The sequence below is a fragment of the Dipodomys ordii genome, unplaced genomic scaffold (assembly GCF_000151885.1).
Source record: "Dipodomys ordii isolate 6190 unplaced genomic scaffold, Dord_2.0 Scaffold126, whole genome shotgun sequence".
Classification (NCBI taxonomy): Eukaryota; Metazoa; Chordata; class Mammalia; order Rodentia; family Heteromyidae; genus Dipodomys; species Dipodomys ordii.
In genome coordinates this window covers 1,726,936-1,742,839 of record NW_012267342.1, presented here as the reverse complement: position 1 = coordinate 1,742,839, position 15,904 = coordinate 1,726,936, and the positions used below count along the sequence as shown (strand labels likewise).

The following is a 15,904-nucleotide window of genomic DNA, read 5'->3' as shown; positions in this document are numbered from 1 at the left end:
CAGAGTTCAGGTCCCACAAGACCAACAAAACAAAACAAACAAACAAACAAACAACAAAAATCTACAGGAAAGGGAGAAGAGAGCGTATTCCAAAGCAGTTAACTCTATCCTGAACTTTTTGACACCTAATATCTGATACTAGGACTTTGTTGAAGAAGATGAGGAATAGGCCTAAGGAATAAAGACCACAAGGCTTAGGATCATTTACTATTTGAGTAAAGGGTTTTATAAAAGGATTAATTTAGCCAGATGCCCGTGGCTCACACCTGTAATCCTACTCAGGAGGCTGAGAATGAGGATTATGTTCAAAGCCAGGGCAGGAAAGTGCATTAAAACACTAAAAATCTACAAGTAGAGCTGTGGCTCAAGTGGTAGAACATAAAAGCTCAAGCAGAGTGCTTGGGACCAGAGTTGAAGTGCCAGACCAGCAAAAAAATAAAAAAATTTAAAAGATTAATTTATTAGAAGAAATAGGAGTGGCATGGGGACATGTTTTTCACACCCATTTTCACACTTCTGAGGTGATAAGTCCAGCTCTCACAAAATAAAATGGGAGGTTTCACACTAAATCCACCCAGACATATCCTTACAGTCTCTCACTATGCTTATTCTTTGAGAATAAAAAGGTAATACCATCTCTTACAGAGAAGAATCTGCCATTTTTAGATTGCCTGCTTCACTGTTTATGTAATCTGCATGTCATACATGAATCTTGAAGGAAGTATTGCTGCATCTCCAATGATTTTGGGTCTTCATTTATAATTATTTTCTTTTTCCTGTTATTGCTCTAAATTTAGTGGATTAGATAACTGAGTTTATTAATTTTTACTTATTTGGACTCATAATTTCTAAATGTCTTAGATTCTCTTCATCACCCATTTTTATCTGACTGAAGTCATTCACTGATAAGGATAGAATTTGTTCCTCATCATCTTTCACATCTCAAATCGTCCTTCTTAATCTGTCTAAAAATTACAGAATGCTTTATCTGGAGCAGACCTCAAAGTCCATGTACAATGATATCTAAAAACTAATCAATAGAACTCTTTGGTCATGGGGCTTGAATTCAAGGCCTGGGTCTTGTCCCTGAGCTCTTTTGCTCTAGGCTAGCACTCTACCACTTGAGCTACAGTTCCACACCTAGAACTCTTGAATACCAACTTTCAAACTTGTTCTTCATCATTTTTCTCCAAGGCAGGAAGTACCATCCTCAACTACAGAGCTGTTGAGAAGAAAACTCTTAGGACTCACCGGCGAGTCTTCCTTTCCTGTAAATCACTCTATACTTGATCACCAGTAAATTTTATCTTCTTGCTATTCCAAATTCCATTTCTTTTTAAAGAGATAACTATCATCATTACCTTGATATGCCAAAGGCCAGAAATACATCTCCCTGCTGCTTATTATCTCACATTGCTCTCTGTTACTTTCTTCAGATCACTTCCTGAAACTTTGTTTATGGATTTACTTCCTTTGTGATATTTGGCTGTCAGTAGCAAGAGTGGAAACATTTGGGAATGACCCTGGAGGCTCAGTGAGTTACCCAGACTAGAAAAATATAGGTTGAAAAGAAGTTAAGCAAACCAGTGCCTCAAAACAAAAAAAACAAACAAAAAGAAAAAGAAAAACAGGAAAACATTACCACAACCAACAAAACAAAGTTAAATGAATGTCTAAGATTCACCAGATTACTTAACAAATCTCCAACTAACATTTTGGTCCTTGACACTGTCTAAAGTGCTTGGGCCATATTTTGGCTACTATTGTTATTACTGTGCTATTATTATATGATGTAGGTTTAAGGAACATAGCTCTTATAGCTTCTGGTTTGCTCTATGGGCTGTGTTGAAAGTGAGTGCAAGTAATTATAAGATCAGTAAATAAGTGGTTGAAGTTGCATGAAATTTTACTCCAGTAAAGTTTGAACATACCATTCAGTGCAGGTATTTTTAATGATCTCTATAAACTTCAACCTTCTAGGCGATCATCAATACCATTTTGGTTTTAATGCCATTTTCAAATATAAATCCATTTAAATTTTAATGCCCTTTTCCCTTCTGTCTCTGAGGAGTATGCTTCTACCTTTCAAGGTACTAAGAAGTTTCTTCATTTACTGGTGTTTTGAATCTTTTTTGTTTATTTGTTTGTTTTTGGCCTTGTATACGAACTTGTTTACTCACACAGTTGCAGTTCTAATCCAGCACTCTCAGTATTTCTGTCTTCATTACTTTCATTGGCATGCAGTAGTGCATGGAGTGTAGAAACTGCAGACTTTAGTTGAACTCAGGTTCACTTTATAAGATTTTTGACATTGGACAAATTAACCTTGGTTTCTTTGCACATAAATTGGAGATAGGAAGGGAAATTGTGTAGATTAAATAAGAAAATCTATGTAAAGAACTTCCTGATGTAAAGTATGCACTAATGGCAGCTATAAATACTATTACATGAAAAAATCAGATTTCCCTTATCTGAAGAAAAGCATCAACACAATTCAGCTTATGTGCCTCTGTGTTCTGTGCCTTCTCTGTGTTCTTATATTTTATGATGCATTTCAGTCTGGCAAGAGGATGAATCAAAGGTCACTAAGCTCGCGTGGTGACCCAGGTAAACCAAAGTTTTCTCTTTATTGGAAATATTGCATAATCTTCCATGTATAGTTGGAAGAACTGGGTAGGAACATTGACTACCCTAATTAGTTAGTGAATCTGTGGATATAATTCTAATCAGTTATAAGATAATATGAATAAAGATTGATCTAAAGGCATGGCTCAAGTGGTAGGTCATAGACAAGCATGAGGTCCTAATTCAAAGCCCAGTTCTTCCTAATAAACAAATATGTAAATAAATACAGGTGTGCCATTATTTGGGGGAGATCCAATCCCAAATTTACACATTACCAAACCTCTAGTATAAGAATTACGTCTCATGAAAAAATATATTAAGTGATTTTTCAGGAGGAAATTCACAGGAATTTAGTGGACAATAAAGAGCCAACCACCATAGCAAAGCCATTTTTGGGAAAAGTGAGAAATGAGTTGTTCTCAGGACTGCCGAGAAGCTCTGCAGTAGATTGGGTAAATGTGTATATAGAGAGATGCCTCATCTGAGGGCCACAAAGGACACTGGGCAGTCAACTCAGGTAGATTGAAAATAACAATTCTTACTCTAATAAGTAAATGTTCATCTGCTACAAAGTAAACAGAGTTTGTATAAGTGTAGATTCTAAGCACTTTTTGTGAATCTCAAAACCAAAGGCATAGAAAGCGTTTCAGCACTACACGAATGTCTGCAAAAACAGGCTCCTGAATGATCGAACTCCCACATCATCACCCCAGCTTTGTATCCCATCTTACCATTCTATTCCCAAAGTCAATCACCTGACCTGGTCAAGCCTATAGTGTCCAGGCTACGGCTACCTAACTCAAATCTTAGCAAATCTCATATACTGTTTGGAAGACAGTGTCTCAGTGTTTGGTTTTAGTTGGAATACTACAAAAAGCCAGCCACTGAAGATTAAATTGAGCCCCTCTGAATTGGATAAAGTTCTATATGGGTCTTATGTGATGTGAAGTACCAGACATTTTGGTGTTTTTGAGATACCTCTTATTATGTGGTCTCTCAAAGGTTTCTCTTGTGATGAGGGTGAGTCTGCTTCAATAGACAACCTATCTCTTTTTTATTGTTTTGTGTTATATTTATCATCATCTTATCTTCACTGTGTGCCAAACAGTTTTCCATGGAATGATTTATTCTAATAATTAAAAGAAGGCAATATTCTTTTGGTGGATGACTGTTTTGTCTGAGTTATAAAATACAATTTGCTTTTTCCTTTGTCCCATTGTTCCAGAAAAGATTCATCTTTAATTAGTTTGAGGTGTACAGTGGCTTACCTTTGTCTCCAAGTAAAAGAGTTTGATGTTTCAAAAATACATGAATTCTGAGTTGACAAGGTAAAAAAATCTGCTAAAAGATTAAAAATGCTAAGATTTTCTAGTAACAATTTTCTGTAATTGAACATTTTAGGTATTGAACACCTATTAAAGAAATACTTGTTTGCATTATGTTAGATGTAAATTAGGTGACTCATTTTCTCCATCTTCTCTGTATTTATTTTTACTCTTGTTCTAAGGCAGGAACTAGGACCAGATGAAATCAAAGCATTGTTTCAGCTTGATTGGTCTAATATTCTTCAGTGATCTGGGTGACTCACAAACTGTCCCTTTTTATGTGTATTTAAATGGAAACACTGAAAGATCATATAAGCTCATAATAGATTAAATATCAAGGCTATACCTCACTTAACATTGCTGCTTTGTTTAAATGGATATTGATCAATGTTGCCTCAGAAAATTTTAATATTTGATATTTTAGGATGGATATAACAAAGTAAAATAACTTAAATAACAATTATTTTGTAAATTTCATTTTTGTCAAAGGAATTTTCACTTTTAATGGAAAAGAACATAGGACAAATAAAGTGTTTGCAACAGCTCTGACTTGGGCTGCACTGACAATTGCTTCTGTAGTATATTGTTGGCCAACTCTCATTTAAAAAAAATCTGTTTTGGTTTTCTGATGTACCTACTAGAATACTTAGGAGTTACAGATAAGTGAAATGGAAAAAATAGAAACCAAATATGAAAGTTAGTGGTTTGAAGCACATCCTTCCACACATTTCTTCCATGCATGTATATGCATCCATTTGAAAAGAAGGTCAATCTTACTATAAATTAAGACAATTCACTAGAAAGATTTCAATGTCAATATGTTGCCTTTAATAATACTCTTTGTCTTGATTGGACTGCCATTTAGTCAATTCTTTTTTTTTTTTTTTCGGTCCGGTCGTGGGGCCTGTACTCTGGGCCTGGGCGCTGTCCCTCAGCTCTTCAGCTCAAGGTTAGCGCTCTACCACTTGAGCCACAGCGCCACTTCCGGCTTTTTTCTTTTTGCTTATGTGGTGCTGAGGAATCGAAGCCAGGGCCTCAGGCATGCAAGGCAAGCACTCTACCACTGAGCCACCTTCCCAGCCTCCATTTAGTCAATTCTTATTGTGGAATGTTTGCTTCCAATCTTTTCAAGAACAAAAACAGAGTTGTCATCAATGTTTCATGTAACAAAATATTTACCAAATCTTGATTATTTTTCTTAGAATGTATTTCTAGAAAAGGAATTGTTGAATTAAATAAATACACATATATTTTAGGCTTTTAGTTTATACTAGTACCTTTTTCTTCAAAAAGCTTACACTACTTGTGTACTAATTTGGTTGTAGGTTGATTCAGAATTCTCAAGTTTCATGTGCCAAGTAGTTTTTTTTTTTTTGAGGCAGACAACCATACTGACTCTGTGGTGCTCCAAACTTGTAATAATAGGGTAAAAATATTTGATGCAATTCTACAATGTGTGAGTTATTATAGTTATATTAATTTGGCACAGTTATTTTCTCTGCTGTTTTTAGTTGAGTCTGTATACATCATAGGTTTTACAATTCTTCTGCAAGAAATGTCTAAGAAATTTAAAAAGAGACTCTGTCCCATCTAACATATTCGCCTGTCTTATACAGTATATTAACACTCAATCCAAATTCAGGAAAATGTCATCCATTAATCATAGACCAATGTAAGAAGCAAGAATTGTGATGATATTAACCAGGAAAAGGTTCAAGGGATAACTGTGAAGCAGAACATGTAACCTATTCACCCAGGAAATGATCATACAAATTAATGTGCTCACGACTAAAACTGGCAATGCTTTCAAAGCTTACCCAGGTTTGCAGCTCAGATGACATCTTTAGGAGAAAGCTTAGAAAGAATTTCATCCTTCAGTTTTTCTTGTCTCAAACTGCTTTGTTTTTCTCTGCCAATCTTACTATGGAGTATGGTGGAGATTATGCATCATTTAATGTTTAGATTCCAAATTATAAAAAATAAACATCAATGTGTCTTGGGATATTCAGTAGTGTTTTAAAACCTTTCTATAAAGCAAATGACTGTGAGGGATATAGCAATATTGAAAAACAATTAAAATATCAACCATCTCAATCAATCTTCCCCCTATGTTTACCACTAAAGAAGTTTCTACTCTGAAAAAGGAACTAAGTTCCCGGCAACTTTAGCATAAAAAAGCTTCCTCAGCTTTTCTTAGATTCTGGCTATCTCAAAATGAAGTGTAGACAAAATTAGCCCATAAGATTAATTTTTGGTAATTGAACTTGAACCTAAAAACTAAGCTGTTTCACTTCCTCATGACAAAACAAATTTCTTGAAAATAGGTTTCCATTTCATATTTGTATCACTAAAGCAGCCAACCTTTGATAGGCATTTGTTTGAATGAATGAAAATGTCTCATGTTCCCATGAAAGCAAGATGCTATTATTAATAATATTATCATAATCATTGTCGTTATTAATGACATACTGTGATAAACAGTACATTTAGCTGGGCGAGGGTCTAAATATTCATCCTCTGCTTCCAATGTACCAGCAATGAGCTAGTAAGCAAGTTACTAAATCTCTCTGAACAGTAGCTTTCATAGTTATAATGATATAAATCAGCTTTCTTTTCAAATAATGGGTAAGTTTGAAATCAAGGGAAATAAAATAGGATATTAGATAAGCTAATTGGTACATTTCAAATGAAAATTATTATTATAGTTGCATCATTAGTATTTTGAAGATATACATCACCATTTTCACAATTGGATTTCTTATTTCTCCATTTTTAGGTGGGACTGATAGCCCAAGTCATCTCTCCATGGAGTAAGTATTAATTTTACCTTAAGTTTAATATTTCAAAATGATAATTATGTGTGTACATGTACTTCAATGCACTTAATTCTTTTATATATAATTCATATATATATATATATATAAATATATATTTAAACCCAGAACTTGGTTACCTTGAGGAACATCCCCAGTATTCACCCTCCTCTTCCTCCTCCTCCTCCTCCTTAATATTTTTCCCTTTCTCTTTCTGCTTCTTGCCAGTACCAGGGCTTTAACTCTGGGACTTTAGGCTTGCTTAGCTTATTTGCCCATGGCTAGTACTCTACTGCTTGAGTCATACCTCCAGCCTGGTACTTTGCTGATTACATAGAGATGGAATCAGACATTTTTGCTCAGGTAGGCTTTAAATCCTGGGGGTTTTCAGGCTCTTGATTCCTTCTTCTTTTATTAATAGGGATAACTTACTTATAATATGTATACAAGTAATAAATGAAGAAGTCCATGTAAATGACATGTTGATGAAGGGACTAGCACCTCAAAAGTTTCCCTCATACCTCTTCCAATCATCCCCCTTCCCTCTGCCCCAAGGAGAGCAATCAACCAAGGAGAGCTTCTAATGCTATCACTTAGTTTCCCATGAAATGAAGCCAAAACAGAGAAGGATCAGGGTATATACCATGAAACCAGACACAGCAAATTGCCCAATGTCTCTAGGATTCAATTTATTATTTAAAAAATAAGGAAGCTGATCATTTAGGATTTTTTCCATGTTAACACTTAATGATTCTTCTAAAGAACACTATGTGCCTAGGTCCGTGCTATTTTTGTTCACTATTTTGCACAGTTTGTTATCTCAGGCAGAACTTGTGGATATCATGTTCTAAATGAGAGTTGGCCAGTCAGAATTACCTTTTACCATGAATACAATTAAATGCTCAACTCCACAAGGGTCAAGAGGAGTAGGTATGAGAGCACCGAGAAACTGAAGGAACCAAGGGACTTCTACCTTTCCCACAACACAGGCACCATCACATCAAGGCTCTCTGTCCTCTGCCCTCTGCTTGGAGCATTAGGCAATGACATAGAATGCAAAGAGCAGAGCATTCTCTGTATTGTTTTAGATACATTACCTGAATGTAGAATGAATATGGATTTCTGCCATTTAGCAATTACAGTACTGTTTGGGGAGCCATGTAGACCTCCTTTGTGCAATGCCAAGTCTGCCTTAGTGATACACTAGCTAGAAGGAGCCTGTTCTATGGCTTCTGTTCTCAGAAACTGAGTGAGATGAGGAAGAATGAATTTGGATAACTTCCTCCAGAATTTGAAACAGTAAGCACTGCCTCCTCCATCAGCCTTTTGACACATGCTCTGCCACAGTCTGAGTTTTGCTTAGTTCTAAGAGTCTTTTCATAAGGCATGTGTTTGAAAAAGTTTTCTTTTATGATCTTTTCTGAATGATTCCCTTCAGAAGAATTCATTTCTAAAGCAAAGAAAGAAGTGAGTAGATGAGAATCTATTTTCTAGCTAGTTCTCTAAGATCCAGTATGTCTCATGGGAAATCCACAAATTTTAGAGATTCGAGTCGTTTATTACCCCAGTAGTTCCTATTCCAGGAACAAACCAGGACACAAATTTAGGTTTGTGACTTGAACTAGTCTCTTTTTCAAGCTGTTCATATGCTGAGATACAAACGCATATCTATTTTCCTTGAGAAACATTGGATGCAGGACCAAAGGAGCAATTGTTCAACAAGATGGCGCTAAGAAGGACATTTTCAGGTCATAACCATGGCTTCCCAGGACAGTGGGCTGTGTTCAGTAGTCATGATGCAGCTTATGGGAAGGCAGGAGACCCAGCCTTTCCGCCATACAATTGTGCAACATGGCTTTCCTGTCCTGAAGGAGAAACCCATATTCAACTAAAGATAGTCTCCGGGTTGCTTGTGTGCACAATGGAATGTTTTCTGCTTACCTTTGGGAAATCTACTTAAGTATAGTTGTACTCCCTTACCAGTATTTTCTATAATTCCACCAATGTCTAGTGAGAAACCGAATCCCTTAGATCTAAACAGCAGACAAGTAACCTGAAAAATGAAAATAAATGTTCAAATTCAAAAGCTGTATACTCTATGATTGAAAATCTTTTTCTTAGTGAGTGGGAGTTGCTTTCATCACTGCTGGTCATAAGTTTTTGTTTTTCATTTTCTGGTGGAGAAGTTTTCTAGGGTATTTTTTCAAACTTTCCAGCTTAGCAAAGCATTGGCTAAAATTGAAAAGAGAACTAGGCTTTGGGTCAGAGGCAGCATTAGGTTTGTTCTTAGATGGGCGGGTGCTGGGGGGGGGGGCAGGTTGCTGACACAGCGAAAATAAGACAAAACATTGGAAACTTCTGGCTTTGTACTTCTCAAATGCCTCTTTTAGAAATCGCTTAAGTCGTTATTAACATCCACCACCCACCTTCCCTTTTTGGTCCTGACATTGGGTAATAATAGATAATGTTGACATATGTTCCCTGCTGGTCAGAAATACTATACTTCTGTGAAAGGTAACATTTTCAAGCTATGACAAAATGTATTTTACTTGGACAGAACATTAGTTATTGGACTAATCTCAGAATGTGCGCTGTGGGGTAAAAGTTCTAACATTTTAGTGGTGGGAGAAAGTTTGTTGGGAGAGTAAAGGCATCAGTATGGGGTGTGTTTATCTTTCACCATTTCTAAAGGTATTGGCTTGGTGTCAAACTCTTATGTCCTTAGGAATGTAAAGGAAACATTCCCAGTATGTATGAAGAACAGCTGTCTGTGGACACAGCAACTTAAAAAAAATGATTATACCCAAGTTTACTGCAGTATGGATTATGGAATGAAAAAATATTTTTTCACTGTGTACCAAAGAATTCTGTTTTACAGGCCAGTTTTGAAGCTTTTAACTGCATGAGACATATGCTGCAGTTCTGTTGTTTGTTCTTCATGCAATGTACTCTGAAATATGGTTTTAAAAAAGGAAAGAAAGAAAGAGAGACACAAAGAGAGAGAGAGAAATGAGATAGAGATGCAATCTTTTTTTTCCTTCCTGATCAAATGTGGTACTTAAAACTACTTTTGAAACTAATTTTGGGGATAAGTTAGGAAATATCCCAGCTGGCTTCCATGCTATGAAAATCTGAACAGCCCTTTGCAAAACTGGAAAAATTGATTTTGTTTTGAAGGCTCACACAGACTTAAGTGTTGTGTAAGTTGGACAGAGTTTTTATTGAATCTGGTCCTTTGTGTTTTATGACAGTCTGAATGGGTGTTAAGATTCCACGAATAAATCTCCTGCCGTTTCTGAAATTTCTGATATAAACATGAGTTTTGTCAATTTGTTCTCTGCACAAATGTCTTTCAGAATGTTAACAAACATGGTGCATTGATGGGTGGGTTAGCCGATGGGAGAACAATCTGCCTTACTTGGTAGGACATTTCTTTTGTTTCTAGTGCTGTGGATATTGAGAAGTGGGGCAGCTGGAGAATGGGCTGGTGGTGATGCAGATGAAAACTTTAGGATGGGGAAGTGTCAACTACAAGCTGGTTGGAGAAATAGTATGAACAGCCTTCCACTGAAAGTCTGGCCAAGAGTCTACATCAAGGAGATTGTGGATTGGCTCCCAGCAAATGCTATTAGTTATTTTCTCTAGAGTCTTAGAATTACTGAGGGGAATATTTCTAGCAAAGATAAGAATGTAGTTTAAAAATATTGTCTTCGTATATTCTGCATTCATTTTTTTTGATTTGTCAGTGTCCTTTAAATTCAAATATCAAATTGACAATATCCTAAAATTAACTTCCAAGGAAATACTATAATTTAAAGCAAGTAAGCCAAAGTGGGGAGGGGAGTCTTCATTTTTATGATTAAAATTAAGTCATGTACAATATAAACACTTCTGAAGAGGATTGCGATTGAGTTTCAGGGAATGGTATGTTCCACAATTTATGGTAGTGAAGAAACACATATTGTATGATTTGAAGTTTTATAATGCATCGCTATCATGAGAGCTAGCACCCAGAACCTAGTCTTGGCGTTTCATTTTGACGCACAAGCCCAAAACTTAGTGATCTAAATCTTATTCTTTAGATAGACTAGTGCTGTGATGGCTACCTTTTCTTGCATTAACAAGAATTTATTATGTGGTTTAACTGTCTGACAGCATCTAGCCCTTACACAGTTTTTTACATAATTGGTCTTCTAGGGTGGTTAAAGCTGGTTGTAGAGCCACTAGCTAGTCATATTCCCCCTACACTTTGCTCTTCACGGAGACTTAGTAAAGAGACTGAGTAGTCATTTTGGTTGAATTTACATTCATGATGAAATCAGTGCCCTAATGGGGATAGTTCATGGAAGATTTTAATGCACTCTTTATTGGCATTATAAATCGGGCCAGTTACTTGATGCGATTCTCTTTGTGGGCCAAATTCTGCCCTCAGTTTCTTACTTGAGAGTCCCACTGAAGTAGTAATTACTGAGTGGAAGAATACTAAAAATGTTCAGCCAAGTTCTATTCTAAGCTGCTATCATGTAACTCCCAATGAAGTTAATTACGACTTAGTAAGAACTAGTGATACAGTGTCTTAAGGGCTTTGGATCTCTGTGATCTGCTATCCAAGACACAAGGCCCAAAATTTGCCATTAAATACTTCTTTTTAAGAGGTGAATTGACTCTGTTGAAGGTAAGAAATGGCCATGCTAGTAACTACATATGAAATGGGGCTTAAATAGTAGACTTTAATGTCTTTGAACTTCAAGAAGCTTGATCTTTTTGTAGTTTCCCTCTTTGGGAGAGTCTGTATTACAGAAGCTTTAATTTTCTCTAGTACATCGAGTCCATTGGTATGAGTTACCTCCTGTCCCATTCTCCCAGAATCCCTTAACTGTAATAATATATAATTTTTATTTCCATTAATTGTAAAACATTTGCTTAAGTCATCAGAGCTTAACTATTATTTCCTGGAGCTAAACCATTATCTTTCTTAAATACAGATGTTTATATTATGCATAATATAATTTGTGTCATAAGAATTCATTACAACTTTGGCTATAGTTTAGCATATGTCTCAGTTTAGACTTTTATTTTTAAATGGGAAAAAAGGACTCCATGATCTATTGGATAACAATACAGTATGTGCTACTAAATAGGCTGCTTATAAGATTTTGTTACTATTCAAATACTGTCATAAGGGAAGAGGCAGGCTATTGCTCACAGTTTAATGTGGGCAGAACACACTGGAATTAGGACCATCTGCTGGGTTGTACCAGACTAAAACCCTTGCCCCTGAAAATTGTTATGTGGAGCTGTCTAACCTCTATGATCTTCTGGTCTTGTCTTGAGGACCCTGGTGGCCTAGAGTATACTAAAGACTATGTTGTATTCCTTTCTCATTAAACACAAAATAACGTTAAGTTGTAAAATTAGTGTAATGAAACCAATAAATATTTCAGTAAATATTTCATTGCTCTTAAAAATTATTTTAAATCAAATGTTTTAAAACTAATTTTCTTCTCAGTTTTGATGCCCTCCCAAACCCTCTCTTCTCTTAAAGCTCAGGATAAGCCTGTGAGATCCTCTAGCAGTGAGCATTTTTGAATCAGTTGGGCTTTTGGATAAGACTTCTTATGAGGTGAAGCTTCAACTAAATTTTGAAGTAGTTGAACTTGAACTTACATAGGTCATGTTGGAGTTGGTGAGGTGCTTTGGCTGGGGCTAGGGGAGAAGACAGGACTTAGTGTGTGTTATGGAAAGGAAATGGTGTCTGTGGCTTGCTGTAGGTGGTGAATAGGATGGAGACTGGTGCAAATGAGGCTTTACTCTGACATGTTGAAGAGTGTATGTTATTTGAAAGAAAGGAGGAAACAGTGGAAATGTTTACTAAAATGAAGTGCAATACTTTAAAAGGATAATTAAAGTAAGGGTAAGGAGAGCAATTGCTACTTTAACACTCTCACCAAATCATGAGGGAGCCCAAGAAGGAATTGAGATGATAGCTGAATACAAAGACATAGAAAAATTAATTAATGATAACAAGAAATGTTTCAGAATGATATTCATATTTTTGTCTTTTCCAACTAATTTGGAGTCATTACATTTATTGAAATTTGAAAATTAGGCAAAGAAACATATACTCAGTAAGGGCAGAGTACAACTATTTTCCACTCTTGGATTTGATATCTTTCTGAGATATGGAGAGGAAAGTTTTGTTGGTTAGTCTAAGAGAAATATTACATACAATGGAGCCAGAAAGTTGGGGCTGAAAAGGATTGTGAGGGCTCCACCTATGCCATATTAAAGGATGTAGACTTAGTCTTCTGTTTTATTTATTCATGTCGGACCAAATCAATTCAGTATTTTCAAATCTCTACTAATGTGTGTGAAGGAGTGTGTGTTAGCTAGAGTCTTAATTGGTGAGTTCTCTTTATCCAGTCACTAACATTAGACATGCTGAGTTGACTTAGTCTTTTTGATTGTTATGGTAATGATTCACCATGACTCAAGTCCTCTACTCTTAGGAAAATAGAAACTTTGCTGTTTCTCTGTCTCCTATAACTTGGTAGGTATCAGGATAGATTGGGGTGGAAGTGGTAGAACACTAGCCTTGAGCAGAAAAGCTCAGGGTTTAAGCCCCACGACCAACAAGGACAACCGAAGGTGAAGAGTATGCATGCTTCTTGGAATCAGCACAGATTAGAGTCCAAGCTTGTATACAGAGGGGCTGTTAAAAACATTTCATCCTAAGTAATAAGGTTGACATGGAGGTAAGTTTCTGGGATGGAACAAGAGGATAGGATAGAATGCTTAACAAAGTGCCTTCACTAGGTAATATGCAAAGAATTAATTCAATTATGTCTTATTTTTAATTGATTTCAAGGACTTTGTGAGCACTTAATTATGCCATGTTTGATGAGAATTTGAAGGACATGGGGAAATTCATTATTCCTTCTCTGAAGGAAGAGAATAAAATAATGTATCATTTAACTGGATGCATTCTGAGAAATATGTTGGTCCTATTTATCATTGAACATTATAACATGTACTTTACATAAGTTTAGATGACCCAGGACAGCATCTCAATGTGGCCTCTTTTATTTTGTTTTTTTCTGTTAATTATAAATATTTCTTTGGCCCACATTTTAGATACTTCAATGACAATGCATTTTCTTTTCTTTCTTGCTTTTTTTATTGTGAAAATACTGTACAGAGGGGTTATAATTACATGGGCAAGGTAATGGGTACATTTCTTATCAAGCATTGTTGCCTCCTCCTTTGTTTCCCCCTTCCATCCCTTCCCATCTCCCTCTCCCTCCCCCCATGCCAAAGTTATGAAGTTTGTTTCTCGACATAAAGACTTACGCATCTCATTGTTGCAATGGGTCCACCTGTATCACTATTTAAACAATTTGTTTTTTCTCTTCCCCTCCCCAAATTTTGCCAACATCAAATACAGTGAAAACAGGGGTTATACCTTGTGGGAGGGACATACAAAACTACAAAGAAATCATCTTATAAATATATTAGAAGCAATCGCAAGAAAGAAAAAACATTTGAGTCCTTGTTATTTTCATACATGATAGGTTGATTCAGGAAATAATCCCAGTTCAAAAGAGCTTTGTGGTTCACTTGACTCCAGGCACACAGTGTATTGAAGAGAATCAGAAGTCCTGGTGGAACTGAAGCCTGCACAGTGAGTGTCTCTTCTTCCCACTGGACAATTGTTTCTTTCCTAAGAACCATCAACTGATTTTGTAAGTGCAGATTGGGGGAGGATTATCTCTGAAAGGTCTGATTAAATGTTCTCTACTAAGGGAACAAATGCATTGTCATGAATTCCATCATGTGGTCGAACCTAAAACCAAAATTGAGTAGTTGCACTGTATATTAGTTAGAAATTTCATCACTGTGACAAATATACAAAAGAAACAAGTTAAAAGTAGAAAAGACTTACTGTAGTTCATAGTTGGTCAAGTGTTAGTTCATTGTCAGTTAATTTCTTTCTTTTTATTCTTGGCTACAGTAACACAAGGCATCATGATATCATGGCAGAAGGGCATGGAAGAGCAAAATAGCTCACTTCATACTAGCCAGGAAACAGAAAGAGAGAGAGAAGGAATTGAGGGACAGGAAGGAGAAGGAGAGGAAGCAGAGAGGGAAAGAAGAAGAAGGGAAGACCAGCACCAGACACCCTTCAAATGCAAGCCCTCAATAATCTACTTCATCTAGGCCTCACCTTGTTACATTTCCACCACTCCCAAAACAGCTCCTCTTCTTGGGAACCAAGTCTTCAACATATTGTGGGGAGTATTTTATGTTCAATCTGTAACATTCTGTTCCCAACTCCCAAAGGCTCGTGGCCATCTCATAATATAAAATGTACTTAGTACATCTTGAAGAGTCCTTAAATTGTAACTATTCCAGTGTTGTTCAATAGTCGAAGTTGAGCTGGAGGTGTGGTTCAGCAGTAAGAATGACTGCCTACCCAGCAGAAGACTGAGTTCAAACCTCAGTCTGGACAAGAAAAAAGTCCAAGTCTAAAGTCTCTCCTGATAATCATGACAAACTCTTAACAGTGAACCTCTGTATAATTTTAAAAGCTGGTTTCATTCTTCTAAGTTATCATGACACAGAGTAAACTCATTCCAACAGAGAAGGATAGAAAGATAGCAAGGATGGATCAAACCAAAGCAAGATTGAAATCCCACAAAGGGAAACATTATATTCTGCAATCTCATCCCCAGGAACTGGCACATATAATAGGAATTCCAAAGGGCTTTACAACCCTACCCCATGGCCTTGTGGTGATAGCTCACATTGCTTCTTTATTGGACTAGCTCCACTCACTGCCTTCAATTTTCCATGTTCTTGGCATCTCCTAAATTGCTATTGTATCCTTAGCTTTGCTCCTGTAGCTTCATGCATCATCTTCATAAGTATTTCCTGCAGAGATTACGACTCTGATACATACTGTCTAGCCTCCCATGGATATTCTGTGTAGTAACCTCTTTGACTCTCAACTTGCATTCTGCATGTGAGAATCTGGTACCATATGGGTGACACCAATGTATGCTCTCAGCTTCAGCAATAACCAGATCTGCTTGAAAAATGTCTGTAGCAGCCTCTGAGCTGGATTATTGAATATGGTGAAAT

The 15,904-nt window shown here is 36.4% G+C and overlaps 1 long non-coding RNA gene across 1 annotated transcript; it reads left to right on the top strand.

Annotated features, from left to right (window-relative positions):
• Positions 1-9,229: 9,229 nt before the first annotated feature.
• LOC105996093 lies at positions 9,230-15,266 on the top strand. The gene is made up of 3 exons (XR_001175590.1): positions 9,230-9,277; positions 14,335-14,444; positions 14,775-15,266. It is a non-coding gene; the product is annotated as an uncharacterized LOC105996093 (long non-coding RNA).
• The last annotated feature ends 638 nt before the right edge of the window (positions 15,267-15,904 follow it).